Source organism: Rhagoletis zephyria, unplaced genomic scaffold (genome assembly GCF_001687245.7).
Source record: "Rhagoletis zephyria isolate East Lansing unplaced genomic scaffold, Rhagoletis_zephyria_1.1 Rzeph_scaffold_00454, whole genome shotgun sequence".
Lineage (NCBI taxonomy): Eukaryota > Metazoa > Arthropoda > Insecta > Diptera > Tephritidae > Rhagoletis > Rhagoletis zephyria.
The window spans coordinates 75,609-97,785 of NW_016157538.1; the positions used below are offsets into that span (position 1 = coordinate 75,609).

The 22,177-nt window shown below is 36.9% G+C and overlaps 1 pseudogene; it reads right to left on the bottom strand.

The window, feature by feature from the left end:
* Positions 1 to 19,181: 19,181 nt before the first annotated feature.
* On the bottom strand, positions 19,182 to 21,211 carry LOC108359762 (syntaxin-5-like; annotated as a pseudogene).
* Positions 21,212 to 22,177: the final 966 nt, after the last annotated feature.

A 22,177-nucleotide genomic window follows, 5' to 3' on the forward strand; every position in this document is an offset into this window, starting at 1 on the left:
CTAAGTTCATACGAAGAGGAGACATTTGAAAGTGTATAAATAGGTATTATAGCGACTTTTGCAAGAGTAGTTAACATTTCATGCTATTTTTTTCAGAATATAGAAAAATTTTTCACTCTGCTGTTAGTGGACATAAAACCCACCAAAAACTAAAAATCTAAAAAAAAATGTACATAGCGCACTTTGCAAGTGGACTACTCAATTGTTGAATATGCTATCTTATTTGTCCCTTCCTTTTATACAATTAAGCAGCGGCTGAATGGTTTAACGATGCTAGCGGTACATAATGATGTGCGGTTTACAACACAAGAAGTAATTGAAAAAATGTGTGTTAAGCAACGAAGATTAAAAATCGTTTTATAAGTAATAAGATTTTGTAGACTTGTACATAAATAAATGTAAATAGATACGCGTAAATATATAAATATGCAGATATATTCAATGTGTAAAAACTGAAGTGTATACTAACGAAACTTCTAGAAAACAAAACTGGACTACACACTAAACTAAACTGGGTTAAAATTACGCTGTGCAAGATGTAAATTTTAAGCAAAGATTTTGAAAGTTGAACTAACTTAATTGGGACGTTCTTAATTAAATGGCATCCCCCGTTTTACTAGATTGGCTCCGGTTTTTGAGCTAACGGTACTTGAAAATTTTATAAAATTTTAACTATTTTATAAATAATTCCCTTGATTTTGAAGTTATTTCACAAAAGCTTTGCAAATAACGGTTTTTTAATGTTACCTTAATTACTCCTTAAAATTATCGAAATAGGTTCACTTTAACATATAGCTCCAATTCAACTGATTACTCAGATATGTGTTTTTGCGCTATAACTCTAACTTCATATCTAAATAATAAATTGTGTGCGTGCTTTACGTTAAAGTGAATCTATTAGCGTTGCCAAATGTGCCGTATTTGCCGGGACGTCCCGTATATTGCATTAAATCTGAAATGTTCCGCCGGGACAAAATTTTTCCCGAATTTTCGACAATTTCATTATTCATTTCAACCTGTAAATTTCTACTCAACATGGTCATGCTTTAAAGCGGTTATTGTGAGTAGGCCATATCTAAAAAATCAATGGTAATTTTTAGCGACTTGAAACTACTAAAATCGGCTATAAAACTGCATACTCCAAATCTTTCTAGGAAACCTAATTTAAAAAATCGAAATTTTGATGAAACTTTTTTAACTTTAATTAGTTTTTGTGAACTTTGTGCAATCTTTGAAACTTTCATTTATGTGGTATCTGATGTAGATCGACCCATATTTTAAATGAAAATTATTAACAACTAGCAAGTCCGGCGAACTCCGTCCCGCCAAAATTAGGTTTTTAATTTAAACATTTTGGTTCAACAGTTTCTCCACACTGGCCCATTCACCGGCTAAGATTAACGTTTGGTGGTCGGTTGCCGCTTTAAATAACCGAACGAAACTGTTATGTCCATGAGAAGTTCCCTGGTGGCAACAATGAGCCGGATCTATAGTGAATGTGCCCTAGAAACTTTATCTTATAGTTGGTACCAATTTCAAAATGAATGCGTATCCTTGTTCAACAACAGAAATAAATTGAGATGAAATACCTTAAAATCCAGTTTCGCGAAAGCAATTTAAGTGAAAAATAATTTTTTTCTGTCGGGTTCTATATTAAATTCAATTAAAAAAATAAATTTTCATTAAATTGCTTTCATGAAACTGGCTGTTAAAGTATTTCGACAGGTGGGGATTTGAGATTTACCACTGCACAACTCAACCCTGGTTTCTTCGAATGAAGCTTTCACGCATAATAATATTGGCAAATCACATCCATTACACATCCCTGTCACTGCCAAACTGTAATTTTCGTCTATTTCTAGGCCGGTTCCTTGGGGACTGGTCGACGGTAGACATTTTCGATGCAAGCAATTGTCCAATTCTGACCAGTCAAGTTTTAACCAGTGAAGAACTAGTCCTTTACGGAAAATTGGCCGCCTTATTGCTGCAGGGAACGTACTTTCAACTAAAATGTTGTTATACATACCTAAGTACATATGTATGTATGTGCATAGATGCATATGTGCATAGATACATATGTGCATAGATACGTATGTGCATAGATACGTATGTGCATAGATACATATATAAGTGTCCGCATATATTTTTTTCTCGTCACTTGCTCTGTCGCTTCACTGCAGCAAAACCAAGTTGTGGGGAAAACCCTGACGAAATGCGTACAATTGAAACCATGGGTTTGAAGATTGCACAAATTGATGTGAAAATTTTAATTTCATATTAAATATATTTACGTATGCATGTACGTATATGGTATATGCCGCCGAGCCACGCCGCCGCCGCCGCCTCCGTTTTTTGTCATTCCTCACGCGCCGCCGCCGAGTTACGAAAATATAGGCGCGGCGACGGCGGCGGCGGCGTTCGGCGCCTAAGGAATTTTGTACAAAATTTTCATGATGTATATAAGTTAACACCGGTAAACACGTATCCGGTCAACATTCCACTTCCATCGATATTGCTGACGGTGCATCGGCAGGTTTGAGTGTGAAAATAGCGTAGCAACAACTCTCCCACCGATATTGATAACGATGCGTCGACCAGGTAGCGCGTGACAACATCGCTGCAGCGAAAAAGCCAACAGCAAGAGGTAAAATTGCCGAATTGCATTGTGCAAGTCACACGGCAAAACATGTGCAGCAACTGGTAGGTTATAAGAAAGCGTCAGGTATTTAGGCGTAGTCGCCGCAATATTTTAGTTAGCGAATTCAGTTGTAATAACTCGACCAATACAAACGGCTGCTCTTGTGCAAACAAGAGAAATAAAATAACATTAAAACCCAACCAAGTGTTTTAATAATTGCTCTTGTGCAAGCAAGAGAAATGAAATAACATTAAAACCCAACCAAGTGTTTTAATAAGTGGCGCCCAACGTGGGGCCATAGTGCAGTTCTTGTGTTATCCTTATAAACGACAAATCCTGTGCGTGGCCGTGGTTCGAATCCACTCGACAATTGCGGGAAAGTTAACCACTGTATAAACAATGAGCCGCGAACAATTTATTACGCAACAAAACATTTTAATTACAAACACCGTGAACATTTATGAAGTTTTTTAACAATTTGAAAAGATAAAGTTTAAAAACTAAAACACCACATAACTAGTGGGAAACAGTGTAGAGCCAATGCTCTAAAAAATAAAGCATCCTAATCATAGTAAACCTGTATTCCTGCAGCTGGAACACCACCTGAGGAATCATCGTGCTGCTGCCTCATCATACCTTATTTAGTGACATAGCTTATCGGGATATGGAAATTTTTCATTTGAGTAGAGTGATTTTAGGAGCTAACTTTGTTTAAAAAGTTTTAGTATCCTTTTTGACAATTCTTAAATAATAAATTTTGTAAAGATGGGTAACGGTTGGAAAGGGAAATCCCTGTATCCACTTAACACTTAACTGACTTAGAAAAAATTAAATATGGACGCACAAACTCTGGAAGCTCTTCTTAATGCTGCCATTCGTACTGCGACCGAGCATTCCCGGAGGAAATTTCAGTCTCGGGTTGACGATTTGACAAACAGGTTAGCAAGGATCGAATCACCAGTTCTTGTTACCCAATACGAACCGGTGAGTATTCAACCGAGAATACCATGTGACGAATCCTTGGACCTTGTGAAAACCTTACCGGAATTCAAAGGCGACGCAACCCGTTATGTGTCTTGGAGACAAGCAGCTCATACTGCTTATAGAGTGTTCGAAGCGTATCACGGTAGCTCAAGATACTACCAAGCGGTAGGCATGATCCGAAATAAAGTAGTAGGAGCCTCAGGCAGTGTTTTATCCTCTTTCAATACAGTCTTAAATTTTCACGCTATCATTTCTCGACTAGACTTTGCCTATGCGGACAAAAGACCAATTTACTTAATTGAACAGGAGTTATCGACCCTTAGACAAGGAAAATCATCAGTAGTGGAGTTCTATGATGCAGTGGAGAGAAAGTTGACTCTGATAGTCAATAAAACAATCATGACTCACGGTGAGAACATCACGCTGATGGGATCACTTAATAAGAAATATCGGGATGATGCACTTCCCGTGTTCATCTCGGGACTCAATCGCCCTTTTTGCGATGTTCTCTTCTCCTCTAGACCCGCTGATCTGCCGTCAGCACTTGCTCTAGCGCAGGAACTGGAAGCGAACCAAGCCATATCAATGATTGCAAGTTCCTTTAACAGACAGGCATCCCATAACTTAGATCCCTGTTATTATTCACCCCAATACCGTAGAATACCTCAAGACCAACCAGGACAAACTCGAACTCAGCAAACTCCAGTACCAATGGACATAGATCTGTCGTACTTCCGCTTCAGACAGAACAGACCCCAACAACTCCACGGAAATGACGATAGGTACCGTAATCAAGAAGCTTACCCTAAGGTAACTCGTCCGGATAACAGTAACACGGGCGGCATATTCAATAGCCATCAGCCTGTATCAACAGGCCTGAATAAAGAAAAATCTGAAAAAAGACAGCATGGAAGTGATCAGCTACCAATACAAAAGGTACAGCGTATCAACAATAGCACCCAAGACCAATACGAACCGGAAGGTGGATACTGGAGTGGTACCGGGTATGATGACTATTATCATGACACGGAACCTATGAGTGCTGAACGGACCGAAAGACGACGTTAATTTTTTAGGACTAAGTCCCTCTGCCCTATGTCGAAAGGACACTTGGGGGAAGAGGAATAAGATTTTTAATCAACACCGGTGCTGCAAAGAGCTATGTAAAACACCTTAACGCTCTAAAGGGAATGAAACCTGTGAATAACCCTTTCACTGTCAAATCCATCCACGGTACCGATATAATTAACAAAAAATGTACAATAAATACATTAAATAAGAATGTTGAATTCTTTGTCCTACCCAGTTTGAAGACCTTTGACGGCATTATAGCATTCGACTTATTAAAAGAGATAAATGGTAGTATTGACCTAAAGAGTGGTACGTTGAGTTATGATGGTGGAAAGGAAAAACTCTTGTACTACTACTGCTCGGACGTTAACAAATTAGTAGAAACTAAATCGGAAATAAGCAAGGACAATATTGATATCTGTACATTGCTAAAGCATCATGCTAAAGTTTTCGCTGATCCAGATGAAGTGCTGCCCTACAATACCAGCATTGTAGGTACGATAAGGACCGTGGACGATTTACGCGTCTACTCGAAAAGTTACCCGTACCGCATTGCTTCTGCGGAATTTGTCAATAAGGAGATATCAGATCTGTTGCGTGACGGAATCATTAGACCATCCCGTTCCCCTTATAACAATCCAATTTGGGTTGTAGATAAGAAAGGTTTAGACAAAAAAGGCAACAAGAGATCACGACTCGTATTTGACTTTAGGAAGCTAAACACCATGACAATGAGTGATAAATACGCAATACCGGACACTTCTGCGATTTTAGCAAACATGGGAAGTGCAACATTTTTCTCCACAATAGACCTCAAATTAGGATTTTACCAAATAAAACTCGCAGAAAAGGATAGAGAGAAAACGGCTTTCTCGGTCAACAACGGAAAGGGTGACAGGTAATAAGGTCAATGGAAATAAGGTCAATTGACTTTATTTCCCACCCTGGTGCGAAATAAAGTCAATTGACATTATTACCTTTTCAAAAGCGAAATAAAGTCAACAAAAATTTGGAAATAAAGCCATTGATGCTATTTCCTCATTCAAATGGAAATAGCGTCAACAATGCTTAAAGTATGTCGATTCATAGAAAAAAATTTTGTTCTTACAATAAACATTGCTCCGTAAGTGTTGTTATTTAATGGATGAAAAAGGTTATTGCCAAATACTCAGTGTTGTGATATTAATCCACCCACAATCATGAACTACCACCAACTGATTTTATTAAAAAAATTTAAATTACGAATATGTAAAAACACAATGCGAAAAACTAAATACCTGCGCACAGATGGAAGACGAGAAATATTTGAAGAAAGAGTGTAGAAATTATCCATAACTTGCAAAACATTTTTCGTTTCCACAAAAATAAAGCGAACACTATTAAATTGATGAAACAGTCCATGTCCAAAAACCCCGGAGGAACACTGAAAGAATTCTGTGTTTTAAATTAGCATATTTTGAACGAATTCGGAATGTCTAAGGTGGAAAAGAAACCAACCTTTCTATAAGGAAACAATTATAGAAAAAGAAATTTCTTACACTGTATTCATGTCTCCGCCAGCAATTTGTGACGACATCATTTAAAAGCAACTAAGGCGAACGACGACACTATTTATTAGATGGCACATTCAACGAGCCAATGTGCCAAAATGCAGATATAAACAATTATTGATTATTTAATATCGGAACCGAGATCATATAAGTTAATTGATTGGTTTTCACACACTTTTGAAACACAAATTATATGCTTTTTTACTGCAGACAAGTTGTTGCCCCAAAACACAGCAGAAATCTTCCAATCAGGGCTGCCAACTATCCTTAGTTATGATGAGGTGCCATATTGAGGATAAAAAAGTGCCAAAATGTGCCAAAGAGAAAATAATAAATTATGCCAAATTGAAAAATTAAGTGCCATTTGAAGTAAAATAGGGACAAATGGCACGATTTGAGCCAAGTTGGCATCCCTGCTTCCAATAACTTACAAATATAAAAAGGTGATATATCGAGGGCTTGAATTCATTAATACCCTCTATCTGCAATTTGCACAAAAACTAATTTGTGATTTTAGAAACCATGTGGGACTTATTACTTGTCGTTATATAAGGTAACATTAATATCACTGATGAAAGTTAAAGCTTAGGTGGATTTTTATATCAGAATCTCATCTTTGTGAAAAATGTGCAGATAGAGGGTATTATTGAATATAAGCCCTCGATGTTTAAAATATATAAAAATTTTATTTCAACGTATACAAAAAGTAAATCCACCTGCGTTACAGCACGGCGGAATACGGGGAAGGGGGGGCGAGCGCGGCGCGCGCGGTGTGGCGCGCTAACGCGGGTCGCCGCAGAGCTAAGCAAATTTAATGTTTGAAAGAGAAATAATGTCAATTGATTTTATTTCGTTTTTAAAAAGGTAATAATGTCAATTGACTTTATTTCGCACCAGGGTGGGAAATAAAGTCAATTGACCTTATTTCCGTTGATCTTATTAGCATTTTCCAGAGAGCCATTGATGATGTCCTTAGGGATGAAATTGGGAAAACGTGTCATGTTTACATAGACGATGTTATCATTTTCTCCAAAACTGCCGAACAACACAGTAAGGACATTGATCAAATCCTGACAAAACTTTTCGATGCCAATATGCGCCTTTCACCTGAGAAATCCAAGTTATTTCAGGAAAGTGTTGAATTACTAGGCTTTACCGTATCAAAAGAGGGAATCAAAACATGCCCCGACAAAGTCAAAGACATTTTAGAATTTTCGATGCCAAAATCGTTACGAGCTTTGCGTTCATTCCTAGGATTAGCAGGATATTATCGACGGTTTATAAAAGACTATGCCTCGATTGCAAAACCTCTAACGAAGTACTTAAGGCGGGAAAACGGAAATATAGGCGCTAATCAGTCAAAGAAAATTCAAATTATTCTTGATGAAGAAGCACTTAACGCATTTAATAAGATTAAAAAATCCTTGCATCAGAAGACGTATTGCTTCTTTATCCTGATTACAAACAAAGATTTGATCTGACTACAGATGCCTCTTCTTATGCCATAAGCGCCGTTCTGTCACAGAATGGAAGACCTATCACAATGATTTCCAGTATCCTCTCCTCAACCGAAGAAAACTACGCTACCAACGAGAGAGAACTGCTGGCAATAGTATGGGCTCTACAACAGCTTCGTAACTATTTGTATGGCGTAAAGAATTTGAATATTTACACCGACCATCAACCACTCACATTCCTTTTATCCGATAAAAATCCGAACGCGAAAATGAAAAGATGGCGTGCCTTTGTTGAAGAATTTTCACCGCAGTTTCTTTACAAGCCTGGTAAGGAAACTTCGTCGCGGACGCCCTCTCCCGACAACATATAAATGCATTACACCATGACATGGACTCGGCAAGCATGGCTGCGAATAGCGAAGAGTCGCTGTCTCAAGCAATTCCCACTGTAAAGAACCCCATAAATTGTTTTCGGAATCAAATAGCCCTTGAAGAAGGAAATCACACAGCACTTAGCTCGAAAATTATATTTAAATCCCGAATGAGGCACCGAATATCATTCAATAATGTAGGAGAACTGATGAAAACTATAAAACAATGAGTCAACCCAAATGTTGTGAACGGCTTGCAGTGTGAATTGCCCATCCTGGCAAAGATTCAAGGTGAACTGGTCACGGCATATCCGGCCGCCATATTCCGTCATACCACCAAACAGGTAATAGACGTCTTCAACAAAGATGACCAGCGCGAGATTCTTCAAACCGAAGATAACCGAGCTCATCGGCCACTCCGTGAAAACCAGGAACAGGTCCTTGAAAGTTATTATTTCCCTGAAATACGGAAAATTTTGAGGGAAATAAATTCTAATTGCAAGATATGTCACGACCAACCGATACCAACGCCATCCCCCAAGCCCAGAAATAGGATCGACCCATTTACCTGAATATCCGGGAGAAATCCTTCATGTCGACATTTACTCCACCGATAAGACACATTTCCTAACATCAATAGACAAGTCCTCAAAGCTTGCAATAGTATTTCCAATCAAATCTAGAGAGCCATAGTTGATGTTAAAGAATCAATATACGAACTTCTCAATTTTTACAGAAATACTTGGTCTGTGACAATGAGAGAATTCGGAAACCATTAAATCAATACTTAAAAATCACTTTGGCGTCGAAATCTACACCACCCCACCCGCCCATAGTACGACTAACGGGCAAGTGGAAAGGTTCCACAGTACCCTTACGGAAATTGCCCGCTGTCAGAAGCTTGAGACTGGTATCTCTGACACAATTGAGCTGATTTTGCTAGCCACAGCTAAGTACAACCGCACAATTCAGTAACGAATATAAAGCCAATAGACGTAATACATTCAACACCGGACGAATTAATAAGGGAAATAAAAACTAGACTTACACGTATTCAGCAGAAAGATTTAAAAAGACATAATGAAAATAGACAAACACGACAGTATGATCTAGGTGAAGACTAATAAAAGAATATGAAACAAGTTTTCAAAACTTTACGCCGAAAAAGTAATCCGAAAGGATCTTGGTACATTTATTATAACTGATGAACGAAAAGTGCACAAAAATAATTTAAGACACTGACCGCTCTCTCCTTTGTCGCCCTTAGGATCATTTTGCTCTCGTTAAGCTTTCGAGCCAACGCAGGAATACTCGATTATACCAACTCTTACTACATCCCAATTACATCCGGAGCTGTAGCTGTTTATGAGCGGCATGGCTTTTTACTTCACCAAACTAATTTATCAGCATTCGAAGCAATAGCTAAGGAGACAGACAAACTACTGATCCAATTCCCAAAATCACATATCAAACGACTACTGGAGAATGACGCTAATGAAATATTACAACTATTGGACGCGATAAAAATACNACCGATAATATTCCCGCTATTGAGGAAGTTGATAATGGCATACTGGTAATCAACGATCAACCAGCATCTATACAAACCCAGAACTTGACGAAACTAACGAAGGGAACTTTCCTTGTAACATTTGATGGAGAGATTACGGTAAACACTACGACTTACGTCAACTGGGCTAGAATTATTCGATCGCATCCCGAAGCTGCACGAGCGCAATATGTAAATTTCACCGAACACATTGATTTACTATCGCTACCATACTTACAGAAAGTAAATATGAGGAACCTTAAGCACATAGCGAGGCTGCATGATCTCGTTAACGCCCGTTCATTACAATCAGGGGCAGTGTTGCCACAAAGGTTTTTAATTTTTTTACCAAACCTCTAAAAAAAAATTACCAAACTCAAAAAAAATTACCAAACTTTTATGAGCATAATATTCCAAACAAATACACCACGTCTGGGATTGCGGCCAGCTTAGATCTATAACAATTCGCAAATATTTTTAAAACATGAAACAAAAAAATCGCTCAGAGATTTATGTACAAACATTTAAAAGGTGTTTAACATACAGTTTTTTACCTAGAGTATTTTACATAGCTTAAAACCAAAACATGAAACCAGAAAATGTATCGTTAAACAATAGATACAATTTACTTTTACAATTTTATAAATGGGTCACATTCGTATTTAAACGCAAAATTGTAATTAGTCCTGTGAAGTAACAATTTTCCAAAACCATGATTTGTGGGAATGTGGGGGCAGTGATCGATCCGCCATATTGGGAATTACTTAAATTGCTACATTGCGAACTCATATTAAAAGTTCTGAGTTGTCAAAGCGAATTGTTACATTAAAGAGCCCTTACAATTTTTGCCTCTCATACATACATAAGCAATTTTTTACATAAGCAATTTTTTTTGTTTTGTGCAATTGTAAGAAGGTTCAAAGTTATAAATTTTTATAAGTATTAAGTTAGTATTAAAAACTTAAAAGGAAAGACTTGTGTTGAAAAAAATTACCAAACTGAAAATTAAATTACCAAATTACCACTGCGAAGATGAATTTGTTGCTGCATTGGAAGTCGATTATGCGCCCGATATTAATCTATCTTCGGAAGCGTTTGATGAGCCAGATTATGTGGAATTGAAGAAAATACTAATGGAACATCCTGGAAAATATCCAGATTTTAAAATTTCTGAGAGATTTGTTTATCATCGCACTGAATTTTATTCCGCTGACTCGCTGAATGAGAATGCTGCTTAGAAACTGGTTGTTCCAAAATCTCTACGACCTGAGGTTCTGAAACAGGCACACGATATTCCCACCAGTGCGCATGGAGGTTTGGCAAAAACCGCGGAAAGGGTGCGTCGCTATTTCTATTGGCCTGTGTTGTATCGTTCTGTAAAAGAGTATGTCATCAACTGCCAAGTATGCAAAATGACCAAACATCCACCAAAGTTCTCCGTCCACCAATGGGGAAATTTACACCAGTGGAAAGGATTTTCCAGCGACTGTATATTGATCTAATAGGTCTACACAGTCAGAAGCTTTTTTCTGCTGTGCAGCCAAATTTATAATGACTGCAAAATATTCGAGCGGATGTTCTAACACACGAAAACTTGCGCGTCGTGTTTGTTTAGTGGTCTACTACTAGAGAGAAGCGAAATAAATGAACACGTCATTTCGAAGGCTATGCATATACTAAATTTATTTAATTCAAAAATTTGGTGATAGGATATATTACAAGAGAGAGCGATTAAGTGGAGACTTACATAAGTGTAATTAAAAGTAGCTTTGTAACTGCGTACAGTATACCTACAGAGTAGTAGAAATATAATGTCATCATCACATAGTAACTTAAAGTGACAGCAAAAACTTAGATATAAAATTTAAACGCAGATCAAATATGTACCAATGACCCAACATCCCGGGCGCGTTGAAAAAACTTTCAAGCAGGAAGCAACGCAAGCTTGTGGATGGGCCGGCGTAAAATGCTGGTTGGTGTTTGCACGTCGACAACACTCACTAAATCTAAATTCTAATCTAATTAAGGAGGTGATTAAACTTTTCGATGTTGGAAAGGCCAAGCTCGCGGTCGATGATTTGAGTGAAGGAGGTAATGAAGTTCTTATACTCCGAGTGCCTGCCGTTAAATGTAGGCAATTTCAACTTAGGTAATTTGGAGTTGAATGTGGGAAGAAGCACCGATTTTTCGCCTAGTATACTGTTGTTCAAGTCTTCATCGATTTGTTCTTGAATAGCGATTTTAATGCTCACGTATAAGTCTTCTAGCTCGCCTCGGCTGTTGTCGTCAGGTTCTTGCCGTTCAATCTGCGTTTGGTAGCTCATAAGTTGAGTGAAATACGAATCCAGGATCCCTAAGCGCCATTTCAGCTCAGTTGAAGGTTTTCCCTTCACCTCTTCCATTTGCAACGATGATTGGTGTTAGCACGCTGTTGTTTTAAGTGCGTCTGTCATTGTACAGCCTTAAGCTCGGAACACTTTGACGACAGCAAGCGACAAGCAGCATCTGTCAAATTTTAAATACACACGTTCTTACGGACACAATTATTTTGACGACAGCACGACATCTTGGCTGCAGGACTGCAATTGTCGACGTCGCCAAATTAAATCTATTTCTAATTTTGCCGGCGACAATGAGTAGATGTAGTGCTGCAAAATTAAATTGTCGCAAAATTAATCACATATTCTTGATTGTTCATGTTTTTCTTATTTACTTAAATAAAAATACACAATTTGTGAAATAAATATACCAAAATGTAAAACTTTAAAATCAGCTATTTGGTATGTCGCTGAGGTCTTCAAAATGTTTAAGAAGCTGGCTTCAAGGCGACATTTGTCGACAAAATGATGTCGCTGTCGTTACGTCGTGAAGTTGCAGTCGTCAAAGTGTTCCGAGCTTTACCGAAAATTAACAACAAAATGCAGCGAGAGAACTAATTAGGTATTAGCGGCGAAAAAGGCGTACTAAGCTGGAGCCAGAAAATAATATTTCGCAGTCCACTATACGGAAAGTATTACTTGGAGTAGCGGAATTACGGAAGCAGTGACGATGAGAGCAATGGTGGCAGCCGAGCTTGTGGTGCGAGCGGTTACAGCAAGATTAAACGCTGAATAAAGTTGATACGATGCGAGAATGTAACTTTAGCAAATACCGATATATGGCTTTACCGGTAACGGTTCGACAAGTGAGCGACAATCTTGCGGACGCATGAAGGTGAAAAAGGTCGAGAGTTTGTCCCACCAAGCGTTAGTAGACCACGCACGTATTTTAACCGTTCGAAAAGTGAGCGACAATCTTGCGGACGCATGAAGGTGAAAAAGGTCGAGAGTTTGTCCCACCAAGCGTTAGTAGACCACGCACGTATTTTAACCGTTCGAAAAGTGAGCGACAATCGATCTTGCGGACGCGCGAAGGTCAAAAAGGTCGCGACTTTGACCGGCGAAGTGCTAGTAGACCACACGGGTATTTATATGATTTGATAGGCTTGAAAATGAAATGTATGCAATTATAACGGGTGATTTTTTTGAGGTTAGGATTTTCATGCATTAGTATTTGACAGATCACGTGGGATTTCAGACATGGTGTCAAAGAGAAAGATGCTCAGTATGCTTTGACATTTCATCATGAATAGACTTACTAACGAGCAACGCTTGCAAATCATTGAATTTTATTACCAAAATCAGTGTTCGGTTCGCTTTACGTCCGATTTATGGTCTACATAATCGACCAAGTGAGCAAACAATTAATGCGATTGTGACCAAGTTTCGCACTCAGTTTACTTTATTGGACATTAAACCAACCACACGAATGCGTACAGTGCGTACAGAAGAGAATATTGCGTCTGTTTCTGAGAGTGTTGCTGAAGACCGTGAAATGTCGATTCGTCGCCGTTCGCAGCAATTGGGTTTGCGAAACACATTTCGAACCGAACACTGATTTTGGTAATAAAATTCAATGATTTGCAAGCGTTGCTCGTTAGTAAGTCTATTCATGATGAAATGTCAAAGCATACTGAGCATCTTTCTCTTTGACACCATGTCTGAAATCCCACGTGATCTGTCAAATACTAATGCATGAAAATCCTAACCTCAAAAAAATCACCCGTTACATATACGCAGTTGGCAAATAGTACACAATTTTTCTATTATGTTTTGAGTTTTAAAACACCTTGTACCCCACGTTGGGCGCCAAAATGAACAGTCAGAAGCTTTTTTCTGCTGTGCAGCCAAATTTATAATGGGTAGGTTCAGAAGGCGAAGCAGTTGAGCGCAACCGTTGCTAAAGAAATCAGTGATCGTAATGCGTCTTCTGAACGGCTTGATACATTAGCTGCCAAATTTAACAACACACAACACGTTGCCTCAAATGATCAGAAATATATTACGATCATCTAACACGCAACTGTTCAGTTGATCAGAAGCACACAACAACGCGTTCAGAAAGTGCAATTGCAACAGTTAGGAACTGTTGCGCCTTCTGAACGTGCCCAATGACTGCAAAATATTGGAGCGGATGTTCTAACACACGAAAACTTGCGCGTCGGGTTTGTTTAGTGGTCTACTACTAGAGAGAAGCGAAATAAATGAACACGTCACTTCGAAGGCTATGCATATACTAAATTTATTTAATTCAAAAATTTGGTGATAGGATATATTACAAGAGAGAGCGATTAAGTGGAGACTTACATAAGTGTAATTAAAAGTAGCTTTGTAACTGCGTACAGTATACCTACAGAGTAGTAGAAATATAATGTCATCATCACATAGTAACTTAAAGTGACAGCAAAAACTTAGATATAAAATTTAAACGCAGATCAAATATGTACCAGTGACCCAACAAGGTCCATTTCCTGGGTCGAAAAATGGCTATATAGGCATTTTTATTGTTTTAGACCACATGTCGAAATTCAGCTTTTTGTGCTCCTTAAAAAAGTTCACAACCAGTCCGATTATAAATTTCCTTAAAGAACAAATATTTGATGTATTTGGTGTGCCAGAATTCATTGTAAGCGACAATGGCAGCCAGTTCAGGTCAAAAGATTTTGAAGCATTTTTGACCAAATGTGGGATCAAACATACACTAACCGCAGTAGACTCTCCTCAGAGCAATGCCTCAGAGCGCTTAAATCGCTCCATAAACGCTTCTTTGAGAGCGTACATTCAAAAGGATCAGCGCGCGACTGGGATTGTCACCTGAGCAGTATAAATGCGGCACTCCGGAACTCCTTCCACCAATCCACAGGCTATAGTCCTTACTTTGTTCTATTTGGTCAACATATGATAACGCACGGCGATACTTACGAACTCCTGAAAAATATTGACATGACAACCGAAGGCTTAACAAAAGCAAATATAACACGGTTCGACAAAATTTTAAGTATCCGCGATAATGTTCGTGAAAATTTGAAGAAGGCTTATGATCGTAACGAGCATCAATATAACTCAAGGTCGCGAGAAATAAAATATGTAGTAGGGCAAGAGATTTTGCGTAGAAACTTCGCCCAAAGCAACATGGCAAAACATTTTAATTCGAAGCTAGCAAAAACTTTTCTCAGGGCTAGGGTTCGAGAGAGACTAGGTTCATCCTATTACGTTTTAGAAGATCTAGAAGGAAAAGTTAAAGGTACATATCCCGCTAAGGATATGCAGCCTTGTTGACCATGTCGCCTTTTTCAGCTTTCGTGTTAAAATACATGTTCCATATAGTTTACCCGAAACCTGCCCTGTGAGCGCGATTTTTCTTGCCTATATATATTTTTTTCATTTGAAGTTACCTACTGTGTAGTACATTAATGTCTCCACCGAAGTGGAACATAGAGATCTGCGTGCTTGCATTGAGTTTCATTTAATTTTGTTTTTATCTATATATCCGGAAAAAATTTAATGTGCATTTAAATTATTAAACATTCTTTTTCCAACACTATACTAAGTGGCAACAAATAGCTGCGGTATAACACTTAAGAATGTCAAGTAGATCTGTCAGCTTAATGAGAGGAAAATTGTCAAGATCTACTTCCGGAAAAGATTTTACCTTCTTTTCCTGCAGATCTTCCACGTGTCATGTCTTGATATAAGACCGAGTTACATCTTTTCGCTGGTGCATGGTCACTATATATAAATCGGGTCTCATCCTAGAGCAAAGTGAAAATATAAGTCTGATTTTCACAGAAATATAATTAATTAAAAATTTTGTAAAAGGGTTCGGTGACGTTTTCCCTAAAAGTAAGTGTTTCGTGTATTGCAAGAGCGCCCACGTGGACGTACCCAGCTACGTCTATTGGAACGTATAGGGAGCAAGTACAATTTTCTGCCTCGCTAGCTAAATTCATCAGCTCGAGAAATCCCGAGAAGATATCTTGGCCAGAATCCAGAGCAGACACTCAACACGTGTGCCTAGTGTCAGCAATCTGCGAGCATTCTATTAAGGTCATCCTCAGCGGTTTGCCACCGTGCGTTCAAGGGCACTAGACTCGACGAGCTAGCTAAACCAGACTCACCACCAATCAACCACCATACGCTTATACCATAAAACTACCAAAATCAGCAGCGTAACACTGTAGATTATGAATTCCAGTTTATTAATTTTCAAAAAGAGGAAAAAATACTTAAAAATCTAACATTCCTTAAAAATAATTGTTTAAAACTCTAAAAATTAACTAAACTCTACCTTAAATACACCTAACATTTAATTTCTTCATAGGTTGCAGTAGATTCTACTCTAAAATCTAAGGTATAATTTAGTAGGAATCTAAAATTGGAAAAATAACAAATATAGCTACGAATTTGTCACTAAACTCTATTTAATCTACTTAAATTGCTACATGCGATGCGGATTATTCTTAAGACTTAAGTAGATTTGCTCTAAAAGTCATGAAATTGCATTTAAAAATATAGCTAGGTTTAATTAAAATCGAATTAAAATCTCGACCCTAATGTAATTTACTTAGAACGTGAAGTGTACTAAATCACATTCATAAAATACGCTAAAATCGATTTACCTATTGAAATATGTCAAAATTAATAATTTTACGTAAATCATAAAGTAAATAACTATTAATGATTATCTAATATTTAATGTACATATATAAAATTAACTAAACTAAAGTTAGTGAAATAACTTCTCGAAGCATGCATGTGCTTGAATTTTGCTGCATTTTAATTTTGCTACATGCTTATATATGAACATATATTGTAATTTGAATGAACAAACTTATTCATATATATACATACATATAAGCCACGATTGAGAGAATACAAAGGTTGCGCCGATCTCGGACCGCTATTCCTCTCTTAATGAATTTGACAGAATCGTTGTTTGCATGACGTCACACTTGTGCAACTTGTTTACGTTTCCCTTGCAACATTTTTTCTTCTTCTTCCATTCTTGCTCACGTCTTGGCATTTCTCTCTCGCAATTGCACCAGTGTGACGTCACTCAAAAGTTATTCTCCAAAATCCTCTCTGATCGGCGCAATCTTGTATTCTATCATTCTTGCATATAAGCATAAAAGAAAATTTCCAACTAGAATTTTAACCAGATAAGAGAGCCATTTTTGCTAGCCAACGCAAATCATCAGGCGCCTTCAGGCGCCTGTTGTCAACGTTGGAGAACACCAACCGTAGGTGCTCTTAATTGTCACTCTCTTATTTGTTTGTATTTCTTAATTTCATTATGTATAAGTACGTAAGTAAAGGGAGAGTAAGTAACATGAAAATAATGTGAATATTAGCAGAAAACATTTAAGAACGAGAAGGTGCATATTTTTTGGAGAGATAAATTGTCGTCTGATATGTATGCACTATGGAATTTCACCAGTCCGTTTAACATGTGCATAAGAGGTTTTTAACATTTTTTTGTATATGTTCTCTGTTAAATATGTTGCGTGTAGTCACGATCCAGAAAATAAAGGTCGCGCCCAGGGTTGCCACTTTGGTAAATTGTTACCAAAATTGGTAGAAAAAATTTGGATTGGTAAAAAGGTAAATTTTTTCTCATTTTGGTAGATTTTTGATGAACTTTCCGTTCGTGATGATTTATTTTTCGTAGTTATCTTTAAATATATTATAAATTTCTTTGCATTCTTCTTATATAATTACATACGTGTAAATGTATATCGCTATAAGGCGAACATATCGTGCTCCATTCAAAACTAATTTTACTGGAATCCCGAGGAGCTTTTGATTGCCTAAATATTTTAAATGATTTAAATATAAAGAAAAAATTGACAGGTATGTAATTACGAGCTATGATTGTTCGCAAAAAAAATTAAATCAACGCCATTTTTTATCAATGGAAAAAAAATTCAAAAAATCAACGGGAATTTTAAGCAGCACATTGTTTGCTATACTCAAATAGTATTTGCTTTAAAACTCCATAGCTTAAATTGTTCTAAAAATTCATAGTAAAAAATTCGAAATTTAGACGAACATTTTTTTAACTTTTCTATATGTTGTATATAGTTTGAATCCTCGATTTTTATGGATTTAGTTAAAGCAATAAAAAAATTTTACTCGAAAAATATTGCGAATATTAAAAAATTCACTTTTTTTGAGTCACTGCATTTGTCTATAATAACTCGAGTTGAAGTTTTTCAAGTAATGAAGTTTCATTGTTGCCTTTAGTTTCATCACTTCCGCTTTTGGGTGAAGGAGACTGAGAATATGCCAATAATATGACTCAAATAGCATATAACTAGTTAAATAAAAAGTTCTTAAAAGCAATTTTAATTCTTATTGAAATAACAAAAAAAAAATTAAAAAAACTATAGCTTTAATTAAATTAAATAAAAAATAACAAAACTGGAGTTTTTATTAAAATAATTATAAAAAAGTTATTGGTAGATATTTCCCAGATTTGGTAGATTTTTTTCGTCAGTGGCAACCCTGGGCGCGCCATTCGCGGACCGCTAACCCTCTCTTCGTCGATTTGACAGCATCCACCCATTCGCTGACGTCACACAATACTTTTGTTTACATTTTCTGGTTCGTGACATTTTAGGTTATTTCAACTTTACAAATTTACAAATTGGAAAGATTTTGAGCGTTGTTTTGTTTTTTGTGAAAACTTATAAAAAAGTTATAAATTAAAGAAAAAAAAGAGGTGTGCAGTGGTTAATTGTGCTAGTGTTAGTGCCAAAGGATCTGGGTGCAGTTTTTTTATTTTTCCCGCCGACATTGAGTTGGTGGAAAAGTGGATCCAGTTCTGCCGGAGACCAACGGATTTCAACGCCCGAACCAGCGTCATCTGCGTAAAACACTTCACCACTGATGACTTCGAGAACGAGCTACCTACGAGAACCTATAAATTGAATCCGGTATCAGATCACATGCAATAAACGGCAACATTTCATTACGATGTATTTTTTATTTATTTGTTATTTGAAAATATAACACGTTCCCCTGATAAAGCTTTTTATTTATACATACTGACCTTCTGCTTCCTACCGGAAATGTTAAGCCGTATGCATAAAAACTAAGCAATTGCTTTTTTCTTGAAATTGCATACCTTTCACTTAAATTTGTTTGAACATAATATTTGAATTATTAATAAATGTACTTATTGCCAATAACAATTTCTATTTTATTTAGTTTTAAACTTTTCTTTATATATTTATGATTACATAAATCGGTTCTCGTTTTATTACACAGGATCATCTCTACTTTTCATAGGAAATTTTGAAAAAAAGTGAAACTAAGTGAAGTAATTTTATTATTGGCAGAATTAGTGTCTAACCCTACGTGACTGCTTCTAAAAGCTATCGTGTTTCACGTGGCATATAAGACTTAATTTCATTATTACATTAGTGTTTTTTATATGTATGTATATGAATAGGATATTATATATTTATGTATTTAAAAACCCACAACTTTAAGACCGCGCATCTGAACTTGTTAAAATCTTGCCGTGTCACAAACATATTCGTTATTATATAAGGAAAACTACGAAGAATATGAAAAAGAATATCAGTACTGCGAAGATTTTTATCATCAGTTTGGAAGTACTTCAATATTTCACCATGCGCCGCTTCTATGTTCAATTCGGCATCTTGTATGTTTGTATCGATACGCTCCACAGTCTCCTCTTGCTCCTTAACCATATGTGCTGATTGTTGAAATATACCGCCTAGCTCGACAATAGTCGATTCAATGTTCTGCATAGTCTCAGCCCGCTGTTGCACGTAACTATCGGAGTCATCATATAATGCAATCTGCTGCTGCGTCTGTATTCCACTACCTCCGACTGCACCCAGCAATGGTGTTGTATCACTTGCGGCCATGTCAATGCTTACGGCCGTATTCTCTTCGCTTAACAGCAAGGAGCCCTGTTTCGCTGTACTCGAGCGAACAGTGCTAGCAGCAATTGGTGACTGCCCGAATTGATCCCGACGCGCTTTTTGTTGTTTGAGATTTTTTATACGCACTTCTAGTATCTGTTTGAAGTCGGTGCCCATGCTGGCTAATTTAGATTGTAACGCATACACCATGATGTAAGTCAATTCTTGAATCTATTGCGGTCGATCATCAAAAAGACTCTTCTTTTTGGCCACTGCAAAAGAAAAGGTAAAGTAATATTTATAATTAAGAACACCTATTCATTTTATACTCACGCATTGTCAATTTTTCCAACTTGGCATATGCACTTGCTATGTTTTTGCCAATATATTTGTGACCATCATAAATTCCTTTCATACGTCAATTGTTGCACCATAGCCTGTAAGAAATGCGTAAACATAATAATGTAAACGTCTTCAAATGCACTTCTACTTCTAACTTACTTGTAAGTCTCTAATCTGTTGCTCGTACATAAATTGCGTCTGCGTCGAGGTCTCTATCCGATTGCGGCCTTGGTTTACATTGGCCTTATCCGACAACTGGCGTATGATAAGCTGCGCCATTTCCAACTCATTTGACTTTTCTTTGAACTGATGTTCAACACCGGGAGCACGTTGCTGCATTACATCTAACAGCCTTTTCATTTCATCCAGATGAGCCGCTTGATGTGGCCAACACCCAAAAGGTTTGTTTACAAAGTGCATTTTTGAGTAGTTGAACAAATGCCAGTGGGCAGCCAGCGGGTCAGTTGCTGGCAACAATTTGCAGGCTTGGGCCAGCGTTTGTTGCGGCTGTCGGAAAAGTAGCTAAATAATGAAAGTAATTATATGTATAGCGGAGTAGGAGGTTTTCCTTTATTTTAAAAGCTTGCTTACTGATTTCACTAATTGACGACGATGCAACGATCACCGTGGAATCGTTCTGCAAATTGTTACCAGCAACTGACCCGCTGGCGGCCCGCTGGTATTTGTTCAATTACTGAAAAAATGCAAATCATTATAATGATTGCAGTGTTTTAACACTTTCAGCGATTTGCATTGCAATTAAGAAGTACACATTCTTTACTTTTAAACAACCAATTTACCATTTAAAATTAAATAATTCCGTAAATCCGCGATTTATTATGCACTTTGTAAACAAACCTTTCAATTTCGCCCCAGCTGTTCGATTCTTCTTCTATTTCTTATTGAATTCGTCTTTGCTCTCTCATTCTGGTATATTTTGACGTCTTGGCCAGTTGCTCTCAGCTCGATTGGCGCAATCTTGTATTCTATCATTCTTGGTGTGTAGTGTGTAAGATGTTGCGAATGATTGCGGGTACATGAAACAAATGTGTATATGCACGTTTCTCTTTTTCGCAGTATTGATTTATTTAAAATAATCATGAAAATTGCTTAAATTTTTTTAATTATATGAAAATTGTTGCTCGAAGATATGCTTTGACTACAAAACGTAGATATGTTAATCAATATGTGAAAATTATGCAAAAATGCAATTGCCAAATTCGTGGTTGATTTGCCGTCGGCATTTCAAATGGGGCTTTTGGGTTAGGTTTTGTGCGATTGATTGCTGGTGAAACATGTGTGTATATGCTCATTTATTTTTTATTTTTTTATTTTTTTTTTGCAATTGCTCCGAGCCCCCTTTTTTTGGTTGCTCGAGCACAATTTTTTATTTCTTTTTATTGCTCCGAGCACTCTTAATGGCCAGACATCAGAGCTCCATGCATCAGCCGTACTTAAATTAAATATATACTCTGCAAATTGCAAGCTATAGTCCTTTTTAGATGTAATTTTTAGATGTAAGAACATAAAATAAATTTTAAAACCAGAATAAAAGCATGCCGTGTTTTTCTGTAGTTAGTATTGTTAATTAGTATAATGTTAGCAATTCATATTAGTTATCATTTGTAATTAGTATTGTTAATATAAAAAAAAATAAAAAAACATAAAGCCTAAAAACAAGCATGTGATTGAATAAAAAAATTATTCAAAGGATGCGGTGCATTGTAGAATAACAATATGGGTATCAATTAAAAGGGAAAATTCTGTAGAGTAGTGGGTGCACCAGGACGATTAATTATTGAAAATGTCCTTTTAAGACTTTATCCTTGAATATCCTTGGAAATTTCCAATATTTATTTTTGAAAAAAAAATATATGTCAAGGACTAATATGTTAACTACCACATCCTCGAATTTCGTCCTTCTAACTTTATTAGTTTTAGA